Here is a 19,663-nt window from a genome sequence, read left to right on the forward strand (position 1 = left end):
AAATCAAGCTTGAAAATGTATTTGAAGAACTGCAAAATCATTGCTGAAAGTGGATTAAGTAGCCAATTCGTCTTATTTCCAGAAGAGATTCTCTATCATACTCTGTAACAAGGTAAATGTAAATGTTTGTACATAAAATCAGTATTTAACTCTCTATAAAAAGGAAACCAGCAACACTGAATTGTATCTACAAACGGACTGACAGACAAAATAACTCCATTATTTCATCAAGAGGATGCATTTAGTATTTCAATCCAGTTTAGTGTTTTAGTTTCAGTTCTTAGAAGTACTTAAAGATAACTTCACACAATCCGCTGCAGAAGTCTCTTTTAGAAGATATTATGCCATGGATATTTTTGGCCAGGTCATTCATATCTCAGCAACACAAACGCAGTGCAAACATTTATGGAAATTCACAATGTTTTCATTCATGCATTGATCATTACTTAAAACTCAAAGCCAGATTGAGTTACAGTTCCAAACAAAACCGTCTTCTAATCCTTAATACCGATAATAGAAGCTCTCTCTCTCTCTTTTTTTTTTTTCTCTCTCTTCTTAAAAGGAACACTTACCGGTATTTCCATTAATTCCAATGTTTAAGTGGAAATTTTACAACTTATGTAGCCAAACCAGTACCACTCATGAATAAAAGAAAAGTATTCAGTAGCCTCTGGAGTATCAGCTTTGCAAAAATAAAGCACTTATTGAGAGAATGCAAAAATGAAGAAAAGCACAGCCCAGTGAGACACACACTGTGTTGCAATGGCTACAAAATGCTGACTGATTATTGCAGAAATGGAAACTGAAACGTGTGGATTATTGGAATGAATACTGAGAAGGGAACCCTTGTTTCCTTGTATCTCCAACTCTCCCCTGAATGCCAGTCCTCAGGAAGTTAAATCTACGTAGATAAAGGATTCTGAGAAGAGAGCTCTGTCCTTATATTTAGGATTCCTTCAGTGGTGGGATTCAGATGGTTCACACCGGTTTGGTAGAACCGGTAGCTAATTTTTTTTCAGTTCGGAGAACCAGCTGGAGGAGGCCTCCCAGGCCTAGAATGCCCTGCCAGAAGTGCATAGGTGCCAGTTCCAGAAGTCTGTTCTAGGCCTTGGAGGCCTGGAGGAGGATTCCCAGGCCTAGAACGGCCCATTGGAAATGCGTGGATGCCACTTCTGGAAGTCCGTTCTAGGCCTTGGATGCCCAGGCCTGCATACACTCAGAGAACCAGTTGTTCAGGCATTTGAATCCCACCACTGGATTCCTTCCTTCCTTCCTTCCTTCCTCCCTCCCTCTCTCACTTAGCTCTAGATAGCTAACAGCCTTTATTTTGATAGACCTGGGCCTAGCTTCTTTTTTCTGGTCTTTTGAAACCTCTCAATTGCTGAGCTACTTTAGAACCCTTTCGCTGATTTGATATGATGTTTGATCTTTTATAATTTTATGTTCTTTGTAATGCTGTACTGTTTGCAATGCTGACAAGTTTTATATTGTATTATTTTGTGTGTTAATTCATCAAGAAGTGGCATTCTTTGTTTTGGTGACTACAGCTACATCATATTCTATGTCCCATCAATGACATATAATGATAATACAATGAAAAATAAATATTGCCCAGTATTTATTTTATTTTGCAGCCCTATTTCAGCTACTGTGCCCAAGATTAAAATCAAATTATATATCAAATTATAAATAAAAATCAGAGTTAAATATTAAAAAACAGCATTTGGGATATACTTTATGAATTTAAATAATATTCTACTACAAAATATACAAATGTATCCAATGTCTAAATACATTCAGAAGGACATGATCAGAAATATTTCTCTGGAATATATGTCACTATAAAAATATATAGTTATAATCCATTTAATATACTCTCAAATGTGAAATTATCACTTACAGGTACAATTGCTGAAATAATCGAGAAATATGTAACAGAATTAATAACTTTTATGGCAGTTTCATTTTATATTCATTTGATTAGCTCTTTTAAACAAAAAGATGTGTAGTAAATGCATGAGCACACACATACACACACAAATGTTCTATTAGCTAACTAGAAAAGTAATACTATATAATCTCATTATTGCACTGTTTGAGAAAAAATGATTGTATAAAGATTTGAGTATAAAAATATGTAATATGCAGTCCTGAAACAGCTGACTCAGGAATTCTGGGAGTTGAAGTCCATGAGTCATAAAAAAGAGCCGAGGTTGCCTACCCCTGGCCTAGAGGCACCATATACCATTTGGATTAGCAACACAGGAGTCAGAGCCAGTGTGCTATTACATGAATGAAACTAGGACAAAAAGTCATCAGAAAGTACATTCCAACTCCCACCTGGAGTTGGTTATTCACAGCCTGAAATTGCTTTCAACATTTTTCCACAGAATTGAATTAGATTTTCTTTCTTCGACCCTTTAAATAGAGAACAACTTCTATAATCTTCCTCAAACCATTTGTCAGTTTTGGTTTAGTTATGCAAACATACACAGCTACAGAACAGTTTCTCAGTTGAAAATTGTGCCAACTATTTGTATTATCATAGAACTGGTTCCTTGTTTAATCCTTAACAAAAGTGGTCTAAGAATCATTTTCCGCAACATTTCCTTTAACAAAGCTCAGGGCTTTTAAAAACAATTTAAAAGCATCCCCTTTTCATCTGGAATAAACTTTTATATCATATAAACCTAATTAGGGAGTTGACGTATTTGCTTTTGAGCCCAAGGCTGGAAATTTTTTAAGGTTTAATTACTGCTTTCTGTTGCAAGCTGTTTTTCTAATACGGTACCTTTGTTAAATCAAGAGCAGATGTAACTACTCTAATCATACAGGAGATGTCATTGCATTAAAAAAAATCACTGACTGAAAAGTATAAAAACATAAAGATGAAATCTATTGGTGTGGTTTAATCATGATGTATTATACTATACATTATTATTATATTTCAGACATTATAGATATATTTATTTGTAATTATTTCATATTTAGATAAGATTAATTTTAATAGCTGAAATATCTTCTACTTTTTATGGAATTGATGAGATCCTGTCATTTGGTTATATATTTACAACTCCCATCTTTCCTTTTTTTAAAAAAAAATGAATTGGCCTCGATCCTTCTCACTAAATGTTAGAAATTCACCTAAAGCTGATGAAAGAGAAAAAGAAAAAAAAGACAAGGAGAGAAAATGGTTGGAACATGATATCCATGTGGTGAAATTTCTGTAATATACCTCCATACTACTGCCTTTGAAGACCACTTCAATTATTATATCAGTCCTAAATGCAGCAGCTTGGATATTGATTAGTGCAAGTTGCTATGATCATATTATACCTAATTTGCAAGCTATACATTGATTAGTAGGGTTATTGGTGCAATGCAAAGAACTACAGGTAGTCCTTGACTTACAACAGTTCATTTATTGCAGACATGTCAAACTCGCGATGTCACGAGACGTCACGCAACGTATTGGTACGGTTTTGCCATTGCTGGCAATGGGGTGGATGCAGCTTCCAGATGACGCATCCAGCCCACGGGCCGGCAGTTTGACACCCCTAATTTAATGTGTATTCAAAGTTACAACAATACTGGAAAAAGTGACTTATGACCGTTTTTCACACTTATGGCCATTGCAGCATCCCCATGGTCACATGATCAAAATTCAGATGCTTGGCAATTGGTTCATATTTATGATGGTTGCAGGGTCCCAGGATCATGTGTTTACCTTTTGCCACCTTCTGACAAGCAAAGTCAATGTGGAAGCTAGATTTACGTAACAATCTTATTAACTTAGCAACTTCAGTGATTCACTTAATAACTGTAGCAAAAAAATATGGTAAAATGGACCACAACTCACTTAACAAATGTCTCAGCAACATAAACTTTGGGCTCAATTGTCAAGGACTACCTGTAGTTTTGACTTTTATGCCCTGCTGACTTTTATGAGATAAGAGAGATTGAACCAGGCAACTTTGCCTATATAAGTCCATATATTATTAATGCAGAAAGGTGTTTATCTTAGCTGGGTAATACTACAAATCACTGGTGTGGAAATTTAAAAAGTAATTCTGTCTTCATTGCCAGTTGCTTATTTAAATTTGTGAGAAGGCTCATTTTTGCACAATGATTTCGCATCATAGAGTCTACAAATTTTAGAGATGTTCTTTTGGATTTCATTAGACAAAATCAGATAATTAAAAAAGCCATCAAGGGTGATATATCTTTTATGTAGTCCAGTTCATTAAGTCATTGAACTGTTTTAAATAAAGGAATACAGTGCTCTAAAAAAATGTAGCTTTCATTCAAAGTGTTTCCAGGAAAAATAATTGTGCTTAGCTTAATTTAATGCAGCTTATGTCTTGGTAGCTTATAATAATGGAATAAAATAAAAAGCCTGCACAGACCTTTTTAAAAAAAAGTTACTGAATTATTAACTGTTATTATACAATTAAAGAGATGGGCGTACCAGACCATCTTATTTGTCTCTTGAGAAACCTATATGCGGGCCAAGAAGCAACAGTGAGAACTGGACACGGAACCACTAATTGGTTCAAAATTGGGAAAGGAGTCCGGCAAGGCTGTGTACTGTCGCCTTGCCTATTTAACTTATATGCAGAGCACATCATGAGAAAGGCAGGGCTAGATGAATCAAAAGTTGGAATTAAGATTGCCGGAAGAAACATCAACAACCTAAGATATGCAGATGATACCACTCTAATGGCAGAAAGTGAAGAGGAACTAAACAGCCTCTTGTTGCGAGTGAAGAAGGAGAGTGCAAAACTTGGGTTGAAACTAAACATTAAGAAAACCAAGATCATGGCAACTGGCCCTCTCAATTCCTGGCAAATAGATGGGGAAGAAATGGAGGTAGTGACAGATTTTATTTTCCTGGGCTCCAAGATCACTGCAGATGGGGACTGTAGCCAAGAAATTAAAAGACGCTTGCTCCTTGGGAGTAAAGCCATGGCAAATCTAGACAGCATACTAAAAAGCAGAGACATCACCCTGTCAACAAAAGTGTGTATAGTCAAGGCTATGGTCTTCCCAGTTGCAATGTATGGCAGTGAAAGCTGGACCATAAGAAAGGCTGAGCTCCAAAGAATTGAAGCCTTTGAACTATGGTGCTGGAGAAGACTCCTGCGAGTCCCTTGGACTGCAAGGCGATCAAACCGGTCAGTCCTAGAGGAGATCAACCCTGACTGCTCTTTAGAAGGCCAGATCCTGAAGCTAAAACTCAAATACTTTGGCCACCTAATGAGAAGGAAGGACTCACTGGAGAAGAGCCTAATGCTGGGAAAGGTTGAGGGCAAGAGAAGAAGGGGAGGACAGAGAATGAGGTGGCTGGATGGAGTCACTGAAGCATTAGGCGTGAGCTTTAATGGACTCCAGAAGATGGTAGAGGACAGGAAAGCCTGGAGGAACGTTGTCCATGGGGTCGCGATGGGTCAGACACGACTTCGCAACTAACAACAACAACAACAATTATACAATAGCTAGTGATTTTTAGGGGAAAAACATTGGTATCTCACTAGTATATTTATAAATTAAAAGATCTATTGCACTATTTTTATGGATACTAGCAAAAGAAGAAAAAGAAAATACTTAAGAGTTTGGAGTGCAAATACAATATAAAGTATCCTGGGAGATTTGCTGCTGATAAGACTCTGTAAAAAAATGATATTTATTTGAGTTGTATTTCTCAAATAATTTACTGTTCATTCAGTTACATTTTTTTCTAGTTTAAGTCCTATGTGCTCTCGAAGCAGCAAAAATCAGGAAAAAATAAGTTCAGTTTAAAAAAATCAGTTGATGAAAGGGACCTATTATTCCCAATTGGCTGTTAAATCATTATCTACAGTAGCATCACTACACAAATGACAATACATATATATGTACACAAATGATGTAAACTGATGCAAAAGTTCTAAATGTAATGTACTGATCCATATTTAAATGCCTTATCTGGATTTCTTTAGTTGAAATAAGACTTCTTTTTAGTGGTAGGTGAAGTTTGGACAGAAACCTTATCACCTGTACCTGAAGTTCGATTCATCAAGTTCTGTGAAACTGAGGATACATTACACTACATTTTTAAATTAATAAACTCTAAATTTGTATTTCCAATAGATCTTAGTTCTAGACTGACCTTCAAGACAGGGATGGATGACAACCATTCTGCCCCAAAGATATACTCTGTCAAAACTGCTCTCCATGTATTCCTATGTGCTTAAGCTTTGCTAGTGAAGATTAATTTTATAATTAATAATTAATTTTACCAAGAATCAGCATTATGAGTTAGATTCAGATTTATTATTTGCCTTACTTGAAAAAAATCCAACTATTTTTTCTAAAGAGTGTAGGACAATTTATCTAGGTCATCCATCATTTTATCTGAATTTTAATCTAAGATTACATTGCAACAGATCAGAGACTTCCTTTGCAGATTACAAGGATAAATATAAACAGGCTGTAGGATAAACAGGTATATTGCCATGTCTCTGGGTTACAGTTACAGTATGTTTATTTATTCATTTATTGATCAAACTTATATCTTGCTTTCCCTTGGAGAGCTCATGATAGCTAGTAGAGATTTAGTCCACAATCAGTCATGGAATGAACTGGATCTTCCTAGTCTCGTTCCCACATTTTCACTATATCATATTGGCATTGTATGTGAAAAATGCCTTCCTTTCAATGCAACAAACATATGTTTGGGTCTGACATATATTGTATCTATGCATAGAAATGCAACACTAACTATAGTTCATCTTTAACAACAAAATGAAGGTAACTTCATATATAGAGGAGCAGATTTTCTCTTGTTTATGTTGCATTGAGTGAATACGGAAACATTGTTCAGATTTTCCATGCAGTCATTGTTTCTTAGATGTTCAGTGGAGACATAACAATTATAACAAGCATCTAGTGCAATACAATAAAATAAAGCCACTGTTACATACAGTATGATAGACTATGATGAAGACACCATATGCTTCTTCCCATGGCGGGGTTAAAAGCCTTTTGGTTACTGTACATACAGGAATATACTTGATTCTTCATCTTGAAGTTTTTACTGAACGCTGTGCAATTTCAATAAGTTGAAGTATTTTTAATGACAGCATGTGAACATAGGTAGAGTAGATTGAACATAAGCAGTGTACATGAACTTTTCTAATTAAAACCTGAAGAGAATTGCAGAATTTATCAGTATCACCACAGTGTTAATGTACCATGGTATATTCATTTATTTAGGTTAGACTAGCCAAAATTATTTTATAAGGAATTTGAAGACAATTTCGTCTACTTAGTTTTATGAAAATTACTTGGCAGAAAAAAATGAAAGATTTTTTTATTTACAGGACTTTTTAATTCTCTTGACTGATGTATGGTAGTTTTTCTTCTTGAGATAATTGCTTATAAACCACCTGACTCCTTTTAAAAACATTTTAATGGTGCTATGCTTTCAGATCTATTATGTTCTCAGCATACAACTGATCCATTCACCTTGTTCATTTGAGCTGGGCTATTTGTTGCCTTAATCTACTTTTCACAACCTTGTCATTTATTCTTAGTCATAATCCACACACTTCACATTATTTGTTCCTTTAATTCATATGGCTGCCTATTGTACATATGTGATTCTGGATATCCAACAGCATATTAAAAGCACTAGGATAAACAATATAAAGAGAACATTCTAAAAAAAATCAACGATAACTGAGAATAAACCTCAAAAACATTCAACCATACAACAACATTTCATTTAACCTTTTGACCATTTATGCCCTGGAGCACAAACAGTACTTCAATGCTGCACAAAATGCTAGCAGGGTTGTGGGCCCATCTAATCTCAGGGATATATTGTTCCAGAAGACAAAAAAAGATCCATTCCTGGGCCCTATTACATGACATTCTTTAATTGAGAGGACCTGGCCCCATGCCATGAATTTTTTAGCTAAATTTTTTAGGGGGTTGGGGAGGGGGGTGGGGGGTAGTGGTTGTCTGGCGGTGGGGGGTAGCCAAACAACTTTGTTGCAGGCCAGGCCTGGGTCTGACGGCGTTCGGGGGGAGCGGGTTGTGGTTACATCTGGGGCTCTTGAGCGGGTCGTGGGACTACCAATTCCCACGACGGGGAAAGGCAGCAGGCGGATAGACAGGGGGCCATATCGTTACCGGGAGGGCCGTCTCCGCTGTCTTCAAGCGGTGAGGCGCTCCGACCCTCTGGTTCTTCCCCGAGGTCCCGGGAGCGGGGATGTGCAGCCTCCTGAGCTCCGGCTGGTGTACCTGAATGCCAGGTCCGTGGTTAATAAAGCTCCCCTCGTTAGGGATTTAGTTGAGGGTGAGCATGCGGACCTGGCTTGCATCACGGAGACTTGGTTGGGCCCAGAGGGTGGGGTCCCTTTGGTTGACCTCTGCCCACCAGGTTTCCGGGTGCTACACCGGCCACGAGCTCAAGGTAGGGGTGGGGGAGTGGCGGTTACCATTAGGGAGACCTTATGTCCGCGGGAGGCCACCGTTTCTCAGATAGTCGGGTGTGAGTCTCTCTTCATGAGATTTGGTCCTGGGGCGCAGTTGGGCTTGCTGCTGGTGTACATTTCGCCTAGTCTCACAGCGGCAGCCCTGCCCGAGCTGCTCGATATCCTCTCGGGTTTGGTGGTTGAGTTTCCCAAACTTATAGTTTTGGGAGACTTCAATCTACCATCCCTGGGAGGTTCATCTGAGCTAGCTCGGGAGTTCATGGCTTCCATGGCGGCCATGGACCTGACGCAAGTAATTTCAGAGCCAACTCATGAGGGAGGCCACACCCTTGACCTGATTTTTTTATCTAGACGGTGGTTGGATGATCTAGGTGGGGGCTCTCCATTTATTATGCCCCTGTCATGGACCGATCATCATCTCCTGCGGCTGGTCTTCCGCTTTGCCACCCCCCGCCGTGGGGGTACGGAGCCAATTAGATGGTACCGCCCCAGACGCTTAATGGATCCTGATAGATTCCAAGCGGCGCTGGGGTCCCCACCTGCCTCCACTGCTCACAGCTCGGCTGATGCCTTAGTGGAAGCCTGGGGAAGGGCAGCCACTGAGGCACTTGACCGGGTTGTACCCTTGCGGCCCCTGACCCGGCGCAGATCCCAGCGAGCTCCATGGTTTTCCGCGGAGCTCCGGGAGATGAAGCGCCGGAAACGGGGCCTAGAGAGCTGCTGGAGGTCTAGCCGATCCGAACCCGACCGGTTGCGGTTAAGAACCTATATTAGGTCTTATCTCGCAGCGATGAGGGTGGCGAGGTGTAATTACTTCTCCACCCTCATCGCGTCCGCAGATAATCGCCCGGCCGCCTTGTTTAGGGTGACTCGCTCACTTCTCAATCAGGAGGTGAGGGAGGATCCCTTGCAAGGTCGTGCCGAGGAATTTAGTCATCATCTGTCGGATAAAATCGCTCGGATTCGGACCGGTTTGGACTCCAGCTGGGCAGAGTCAGGCGATCAGGACACGGGCGGTCTTGTCAATGTTATCTGGGAAGAGTTTGATTCTGTGACCCCTGATGAAGTGGACAGGATTATGGGGAGGCTGAGCTCCTCCACATGTTTGTTGGACCCGTGCCCTTCCTGGCTGGTTTATGCAGCTAGGGAGAGGACACGAGGCTGGCTCCAGGCGGTTATATCTGCTTCTTTGAGTGAGGGTTATTTCCCCACCGTCTTGAAGGAGGCGGTGGTGAGACCTCTCCTCAAGAAGCCTGCCCTGGACCCTGCCGTTTTGAACAACTTTCGTCCAGTCTCCAACCTTCGCTTTCTTGCGAAGGTTGTTGAGAGTGTGGTGGCGCATCAGCTCCCTCTGGTCCTGGATGAAGCGGATTATCTGGACCCCTACCAATCGGGTTTCAGGCCCGGGTACAGCACGGAGACGGCATTGGTCGCTCTGGTGAATGATCTCTGGAGGGCGCGGGATAGGGGACATTCCTCTGTCCTAGTCCTATTAGACCTCTCAGCGGCTTTCGATACCATCGACCATGGTATCTTGCTGCGGCGTCTCAGGGGATTGGGAGTGGGAGGCACAGTTCTTCAGTGGTTCTCCTCCTATCTCCTGGGACGCTCGGAGTCGGTGTTGGCAGGGGGGCAGAGATCGGCCCCTAGGTCTCTCGTTTGTGGAGTTCCTCAGGGGTCGGTTCTCTCGCCTCTCCTGTTCAACATCTATATGAAACAGCTGGGTGAGATCATTCGTGGTTTTGGAGTTGGGTATCATCAGTATGCCGATGATACCCAACTTTTCTTTTCGACCCCAAACCACCCCAGTGATGCCCTCGCCGTGATGTCCCGTTGCCTGGAGGCGGTTCGGGTCTGGATGGGGAGGAACAGACTTCAGCTCAACCCTGACAAGACTGAGTGGCTGTGCATTCCGGCATCCCGGGACATTCCAAATGTTCCATCTCTTTCTATGGGGGGTGAGCTCTTACCCCCCGTGGATAGGGCTCGCAACTTGGGAGTCCTTCTAGATTCACGGCTTACTTTGGAAGAGCATATAGTGGCCGTGACTAGGGGGGCTTTCGCCCAGGTTCGCCTGGTGCGCCAGTTGCGGCCCTATCTGAACCGGGATGCCCTGTGTACAGTCACTCATGCGCTCGTGACCTCTCGCCTTGACTACTGTAATGCTCTCTACATGGGGCTTCCCTTGAAGACCACTCGGAGGCTCCAACTGGTACAGAATGCGGCCGCGAGAGTTGTCTTGGGAGTTTCCCGGTACTCCCATGTTACACCTTTGCTCCGCGAGCTGCATTGGTTACCAGTTGTCTTTCGGGTGAGGTTCAAGGTGTTGGTCACGATCTTTAAGGCCCTACATGGCATGGGTCCGGGTTACCTCAGGGACCACCTGCTGCCGGCATCGACTCCCCTCCGCCCTGTGCGTTCCCACAGAGAGGGCCTCCTCAGGGTGCCGCCAGTCAGGGAATGTCGACTGGTGGCCCCCAGGGGGAGGGCCTTCTCTGTGGGGGCTCCGGCTTTATGGAATCAATTGCCGGTGGAGCTCCGGATGGCACCAGACCTTCGAACTTTCCGTCGGGGCCTGAAGACCCATCTGTTCGAATTAGCTGGTCTGGCCTGATGGGGGATTATGGGCTTTTAATTGTTTTTAATCTGTACTTCTGTTTTAATTGGGCATGGATTTAATTCTTTTTAATTTTTGTATAGTGTTTCTTATGTATGCCCTGTGAACCGCCCTGAGTCCCACCAAGGAGAAGGGCGGTATATAAATCAAATAAACTATAACTATAAACTATAACTATGAAGGCTTTGTAAGTGATAACCAGCACCTTGAATTCTACTCAAAAGCATACTGCAAGCAAGTGTTGCTCATGGAATAGAGGTATAACCTGGGTGTACTGTGGTATACCCATAAAAGCCCAAGGTACTGCTTTCTCAACCAGTTGTAGCTTTCACATCATCCAGGCAGTAATCCACTCAGGAGGTACCACCCAGGAGGCAGACAACTGCCACACAAAATGAGATTATGAGAAGTCCTCCTGGTCACAATAGCCATCTGCCACCTAGAAACCGTGAGTCCAGAAGGACGTCCAGATTGCAAACCGGTTTTGCCTGGGATGTGCATCCAAAAATGGAAAAACACTGGGTCCAGCGGGGGCCCTACAACCCATAGCCACTCAGTCTTGCCGAAGTTCAGCCACAAATATGTGAGCTTCTGCTTACTGATCATTTCCTTTCTGAATTTTCTTAGAAAATAGGATGAATACCTTACTCAGGGTAAAAAATTAGAACATTTCTCTGCTTAGATAGATTCGTTGGGAAAAAATGCAATGCAATCCCACAACCTACAATTATAAAAAAGAGGGGGGGGAAACTCTGATTCGGAATCCCTGAGAATAGTAGCATTTCCAAGTTCTCTTGGAGAGACCAATTGGTTATGAATGAGCAAAGAGAATAATTCATAAATTAACCATTTTTTTAAAAAAAAACTTGCAGTAAGCAAATGCTACTGGCTTTAGTTGTATTCAGATGCCCACATTACTTACTGCTTGTTTTCTTGCCTGAACAACTGGTGCCAAAAACCTAAAACATTGCAAAACATGAGAGTGCAATACAGTAACTCATAAAAGTCTAAAGTTAAAACTCCTGTTTCCCCATTTCCTGGTGAGTGGTAGGCATATAAATAAAACTTAAGTTGCCAAAATAGAGCCAGTTTGGTCTAATGGTTAAGGCACTGGGCTACAAAACAGGAGACTATGAATTCTAGTCCTGCCTTAGCCATGAAAGCCAGCTGAGTGACTTGGGGCCATTCACTCTCTGTCCGTCTACCTTACCTCGCAGAGTTGTTGGAGTACTGAAAATAGGAAAATGAAGTTGTGGACTATATAATAAAGGTGGGATATCAATCAATCAATCATGGAACATCTACTGTACTTAATTTATTTATTAAGACAATATTGTATGTTAAACTGCTATTGCCAACTTGCTTTCTTCTATATAGCTGTTCAGAGCAATAAGTTGTAAAAGAATGTTGCATTTTTAAATGCACTGTGTTCTTGTTGCAATTGACTGGACCATTTGTGACTCTGAACTACTACAGCAATCAAGCAATCAAAGTTAGAAGAATTAAACAATTTATTTTTCTAGCTTATCCTCAGCTTCTGAAGATCCTTCTTCTTAGATAACCTAAGAAATATTACAAAGTTGCCTCCATCTGATATTATTTATTTCCTTCAACTTTACAATATATGCAGCATTTGATCAATAAGGATCTATAGCAAAGATTCTCAATCATAGATGTGAGTGAGCTTACCTGACATGCCTACTACATACATTTAAAAAAACACATGTGGCCAGTGGTCTAGTGCAGTGTTTTTCAACCACTGTTCCGCGGCACACTAGTGTGCCGCGAGATGTTGCCTGGTGTGCCGTGGGAAAAATTGAAAAATTCGAAAGATTTTTTTTTAAAAAATGTCAAATTTTTGCCCACTAGGCGGGCGCCGGACTGTGTCCTGGGTATGGGGGGGTGGGGTTTTGACTCCGCCCTCGGCCAGCAGGGGCGCCGATTGGCACTCCTCAGGGGGACACCCTCCACTTTTCTGATGTCCGGGCTGTGATTGGTCCAGACTCCAGCCTGGACCTATCACAGTAGGACATCATCTTCCGACTTCCTTCCCGCCCGAGCACAGTGTGCGCAGCAGCGGAGAGAAGAAGACGTCACGACTTGAGTCACCAGGAGGACCGGAGCAGGAGGAGACAGACGGAGACCAGGATCAGCCAAGGTTGCGCACTGAATAAAGTATTTTATAATTTTTCATATTTCTGTTTACTTACTATTTCATAACAAAGTAATTATAAAAGACTTTCTTTGTGTTTATTTGATTCCTATTCAAGAGAATTACTTTATATATAGTCAATATAGGCACAGAGTTAAATTTTTTAACATTTTCTAATGGTGGAGTGCCTCGTGATTTTTTTCATGAAACAAGTGTTCCTTTGCCCAAAAAAGGTTGAAAAACACTGGTCTAGTGATCTAATGGTTAAGGCACCAGACCAGAAATTAGGAGACTGAATTCTAATCCCACTTTAGGCATGAAAGCCAGCTGGGTAACTCTGGGCTACTCACTCAGCTCAACTTGCCTCACAGGGTTGCTGCTATGGCAAAAATAGAAGGAGGAAGGAGTATGAGGAATGTTGGCCACCTTAAGTTAAAGGCAGATTAAAAAAAAATCTTGCAAGTGTTGCTCACACCAGCAAATAAAGCTACCTAAAACTATTTTCATATAAATAGATAACTACAAATCTGAGTTAAATACCTGCCTAATAGGTCACAGAACAGCACCTAACCAGTGAAGTGTGTTCTGGAAAGGAAACAAGGAAGAATGGCATATGCCTGTCTAACTTAGCAAATGTCTGGGGTTCTTTTTTTGTTTGTTTTTTGTTTGTTTTTTAGAAAAGCTGGATTGAAGCATTTCATCCTGCTGGTCCACAAAATGAATTTTTAAACTTTTGATTCACATTGTCCCATTAATTCACTGGATAATTCATACCAGACCATGCTTAAGGACAGCATTTCTATAAAATTAAATTTAAGGCTTTCAAGTCACTCTTGCAATGGTAAATGTAGCTGATACAAAATTTAAAGCAAGAGAAAGCCAGTCAAATTGGAAACTCTTAATGGTTTGCCAAGAAAATGTACAAGTTACAGTTGTACAGGCTGAGAAAAGGGTCTTTATTCATTAAACTCCATCTGGAGCCCTTTATTTCTACACAATACATTCCATTTGAAAAAACACTAATATGTCAGTAAAACTAAAAACCGAAAGTGTCTTCCAAAAATGTATAATTTTATATCTCATTTTTCTATAAACAACAATGTTACTTATCTATAACTTTTTTCAGGCTTTAATTAAAGTATTGGATTTAAATTAATTTAGATTTTTACTGAAGCATTAATTAGTGGAGCATTAAAAGCAGTTTTCTAAGGATTCTGCTCTTTTTTAATTCCAGTGTCCAATATTGCGTTAGCCTGGAATGTTTGTGGCTAGTAATGAGTTTCGCAAATAGAATTGGGATTCAGGTGATGTAGCAGCCATTCTTCGGCCAGCAGGCTCCCTCTTTCACTGTTGATAGAAACAGACTTTGAGGAAATAAAACATTCACGTCAAGGTGACTTCAAGTGGAGCAGCTTGAGATTTCATGACTTTGTATTATGTTGCAAGTTATAGTAAGCTTGTCATATGTTAGACATGTTTTATTATACTAGAATAAGGAATAATAATCCAAGAAATGAGGATACAGTTATGAGGACATCTATAACTGCTGAAAGATTGACCAATAAACAAGGTCTGATCCAGAAAGCGATTAACATTGTTCAAGATTTATATGGTTTTCCTCCACATGTAGCCTGTAGCCCTTTCCTTCATTCTTGGATAGGCTGTAGAATCATTGAATCTCTTTGACGTAAGGAAAAGAAAGCAATAGATGGAAGAGTTTGAAAATCAGGGCCCACATTTATTTATATATATATATATTACAGTAATATATTCATCAGCACCCTATTCATCAGTTGCTACCTTCCAGTTAATCGTCTTTATAAATACTCTATGGAAGAGGTTTGTTTATGTATTTATTGTTTTTTTTAAAAAATTAGATGGCTGCTCAGCACATTCATGGTGACTACAAGAGTGCCTTACAGAAATAAAACCCTCAAATACATAACCCAATAAACTCCACTCCCAGCAACCACAGTCAAACAAACCATGTTCTTCCAAATTCCTCGAAGGATGAAAGAATAAGGGTTGGTGTGACTTCTGAAAACAAGCAGTGCTACAGTTAAGGGTCTACCATGGAGAATGTCAGTTTCCAGTTTTCTCAATGTATAGCTAGATAATTTACAGGAAACCCCTCCAAACACAGATCAGTGTTTACATTTTGATTCTCATCACCCACTGGAGCACAAAATGGGAGTTATCACCACACTACACCACAGAGCTGAAGGCCTGCCTACTAGCAAAGAAGGAAAAGAAAAAGAAATAAAACACATCAAGGAAAGGAAAAAGAAAAAGGAAAAAAAGAAATTATAACTGGTATGTTTTGATGGCACCATTAGAAGGTATCAATTTTAAGGTATAAGCATGTATATTTGCTTGTTTAATTAATTTATAGGCTGCCTGACTCTATCATTACTCTGAATAGCATACAGTATAAGACAATTTAAAGCAATACCAACCCAGAAGCATATCTCTGGAAACAATACCAAACTTCTGACAAACCCCATAAGGAGTCCATCACCCACAATAACCCAAGGCCTAGAGAATAGACCAGTTTTAAGGGTTTATTTGAATAAGGTAAACATGGAGGAGGGCATATGAATCTTGGGATAAGCTGTATCAATCCAAAGGGCAGGAACTAACAGAGAAAGTCCACTTCCCAAATTCCATCATATGACACTATTTAATCTATGGACCCACAACATGCTGACTCTGCCAGATTGTAGGATGACCAGAAACTATGGGAGTCAGACAGTGCCTTGGACCTGTTCCATAAATGGCTTTATAGCTGACAACCTACACCATGAATTGCACCTACTGTAGAAGCCTATTAGTAACTAGTGTGGATCATAGAGAAAGTGTTGCATGAACATACCATGGTATGCCTATCACTGCCTGTGTTTCTATGTTCTGGGCCAGCTGCAGTTTCTATGATATTCAAGATCAGTTCCATATAGAGTGCAATGCATTCATCTAAACACAAGGTGACCAAAGTATGATTGACTTTCTAGAGGGTACCGGTACTTAACAGTGAACGGATGATATCTGGCCCCAAAGAAAAAGAAATTATAGCAGTCTCCTGCAGAAATTAAACAGAAGCTGTTTGCTGGTCCTTGACTGAAATAAAGAACTTGAGTTGAAGCAAGAAAAGTGAGAGCACTGAGCCCTAAGGCAGTTCATATGACAGAAGATGCTGGCTTGATGTCTCCCTCCCACAATCAATCAACATTAGCTTGATCCGACCACAAGAGGAAGGAAGATAACCACCGAGTGCCATGATTCTTACCTCTAATCCCTCTAGGAGGTCAAGAATGATACCATGTTCATTAGTATTGAAAACCACTGTTTTCCCAGATTCTTGGCCCAGTTCCAGGATATCATCAGTAAGATGACAAATGCTGTATCAGCGTCATGTTCCAGTTTGCAAACTGAATGAAAGTAATCTAGACAATCCATATTTTCTAGGTCTGTAACCCAACTATCTTCTCAACAACCTTCCTTAAGAAGGAAAGATAAGACACTGGATAATTTTTCTCCAAGACTGTCAGGTCTAGTGAGCAGAAGGCATACCATTTTCTATTGGTATTATCACCCTTTCTCTAAATATATATATTATCACATGTGTTCAATTACATACCATTCCCTCATACAGCCTTTACCAAACAGGAAGAATATGGAACTATTTAGCAAGTCACTGCATTACCAGATCTGAAGATCCTGTCTACTTCATCAGAATTACTGGTTCAAATAACTATACAAAAACATGCTTCTATTACATTGGTATAACCTGCTCAAATGGAGTCCAATTCCAAGCAACTCTGAGCAGTTTTGTCTACCGTAGGCCACAAATGTTCCTCACAGTGGCCATCCAAATATTCCTGTGTCCTGTCCCTTCCCAGCAAAGATAATGTCACTTTAAATATGGTCTCTGGTATGTCTAGCTGCAGATACATAAGGGTAGAAAAATATGTTTTGCTATTCTTATTGTTACAACATAATCTCTAATATGGTTTTGGTCAAATTCATTGTTCATCTTCCTCCAATGATACTCTAGACATCTATTCTGCCATTTCATCTCTTGACATTCCTCAGAAAACCAAGAAGCATCCAGGAACAACACACAGTGAGAGTAATCTGGCTCAGTAATCTGAGCCAACACCCATATCACTTGCCCATTCCAAACAGAAACCTATAGGCCTTGGGGAAAACCATAAGCCCAGTAAGGTAGGAAGGAGGGATGAAGCAGGGAATTAGCCTTGAATTGTTGTACAGCTGCAAAAGATCCAGGACTAGCAAACACGCAAACACAAACACAAACCTCATCTATCTGTTCCCATGAACATGAAAGCATGAAAGATTCCTGTATTATAAACAGAATACAATAAAATATTTCGGTTGAATCCTTCATACTGTATGAGGATCTGGTCACTTGTGTCTGACAGTCAGGGGCAGCACCAAAAAGTCAAAAAACCATCAGAAAATGATTTGATTGTGACAATGGATTGATATTTTAATTGATATTCCTAAATCACATCACAATTATCCCAAGGCAAAATGCAATTCCCATTCCATGGTTGCCATGTTGGACATGAATTACTGGGCTGTCCCAGACTGCACCTAGGAGCAGTTTAAAGTATCCAAGAACCATAAACTGCTAAGCTTGTAAGCCGCCCTGAGTCTTCGGAGAAGGGTGGGATATAAATGGAATTAAAATAAAAATAAATAAATAAATAAACCTCAGGGACTTGACTGTCACCAGGCAACGGAATGTAGTAATTTAGGGAAAGATGTAACTGCAGCCATGACAAAATCCATCTGCTTCTTAAAACTCAATTTCAACCAAGGTGTCTCATACCAATGATTTGCCAAGCAAAGCCTCTAAACACCATAATAATCCCCACCTGCCCCTTTGTGTCCTGGGCTTGCGAATGTGCAAAACATGAAAAACAGGTGGACATATCTCCAGGAGGGTAACTTTCTTCCCTAGGATCCTCCAGGTCTCAATTATAGCACCAAATGGTAGTCTCATCTGCAATCAGATTATGAATGAGGGTTGTCTTCTACTGAACTAAAATTTAATACAGTAAAAGTAGGTGGAGGCCACAACAATCAAGGATTTGATGCCTTGGCTACAGGAATAAATATTAGAGGGCAGAACAGGACAGATCTGAACCACAGGCCCCGCCTCCCCTCAAGCAGGTCATCCTCAGTTTCCCCATCATGTTTTCCTTGGTGAAACTGCTTTCCTTCTCCTCTTTCCCCCCCAAGTCCCTCTCACCCTCACTCCTCAACTGATGCTGCAGAGAAAAGAATAGAATACAACAGAACAGAACAGAAACTTTATTGTCACTTTAAATGTACACTAATCAGCATTCATTAAAATGAAATTGTATTGCATTCAACTCTCAAAAAATACCATTATGCATATACCCACATACACATACATATATGACACAGAGAAACATCACAGTCTAGTTCACATGTATACGTATACATATACTTGATGAAAAAAAGAATTCTGTGAATTTACAAAATGGATGGCATAAGGCAGAGGTCCCCAACCTTTCTGGGTTAGCAGCCCAGAGGGAAAGGGAGGGGTAGGCACCTTTACATGCACATGCACAAATGGGGCCATGAGCACACACTTGCCACAAATGGGGCCGCTAGCACAACAATGATCTTTGTTTTATTAACATTCAAAACCAGGTTATTTTTATTGTACCAGTCCACCAAACCCTTCACCTCCTCCCTATAAGAATCTTTGTTATCATCTCAGATAAGACCCACCACCACTGGTCGTGTCACCCACATACTTCACAATAGGATTTATAGCAGACTTGGCACAGCAGTCATGGGTCATCAAGGTGAACAAAAACAGACTCAAAACACAGCCCTGTGGGGAACTCATACTCAAAAAGATGGAATTGGAAACTTTCCTTCCAACTCACACAAACTGAGGCCTATCAATAAGGAAGTCAAGTATCCATTTACATAAAGAAGTATTAAAACCTAATAGGCCCAGTTTGTTCACCAAATGCTGAAGAACGATTGTGTTGAATGCTGAACTAAAATCAACAAACAGCATTTGCACATGAGTATTTTTCTCCTCCAGGTGTGCCAAACTAAGATGAAGCACACAGGAAAGTTCATTTTCTGTAGAGCAGTTCTTCTGACAGGCAAACTGTAATGAGTCAAACGTAGAGGGACACCTGGTCATCCCTATTCTTAACCTCATGCAACCACAACAACGTCCCTCACTCTATTGGTTGTAGACCATCCTTTACTTAGCCGCCCTATTGTGACAATAATGACACAGAAGGAAATTGTTTACCAGAAAATGGCTGTTCAGATATTGATAGGGAAATATGGCCACCCTTGGAAAGCTGTGCCAATCCCTATGAAACTTTAACATAATGG

General features: G+C 40.6%; 1 protein-coding gene across 1 annotated transcript in view; it reads right to left on the reverse strand.

Moving 5' to 3' along the window:
• PTPRZ1 (protein tyrosine phosphatase receptor type Z1) overlaps window positions 1–19,663 on the reverse strand; it is a gene marked incomplete at both ends in the record, with an annotated part of 122,446 nt that overhangs the window by 93,817 nt on the left and 8,966 nt on the right. The window lies entirely within an intron of this gene.

This window comes from Vipera berus (genome assembly GCF_964194415.1).
Source record: "Vipera berus genome assembly, chromosome: 6".
Classification (NCBI taxonomy): Eukaryota; Metazoa; Chordata; class Lepidosauria; order Squamata; family Viperidae; genus Vipera; species Vipera berus.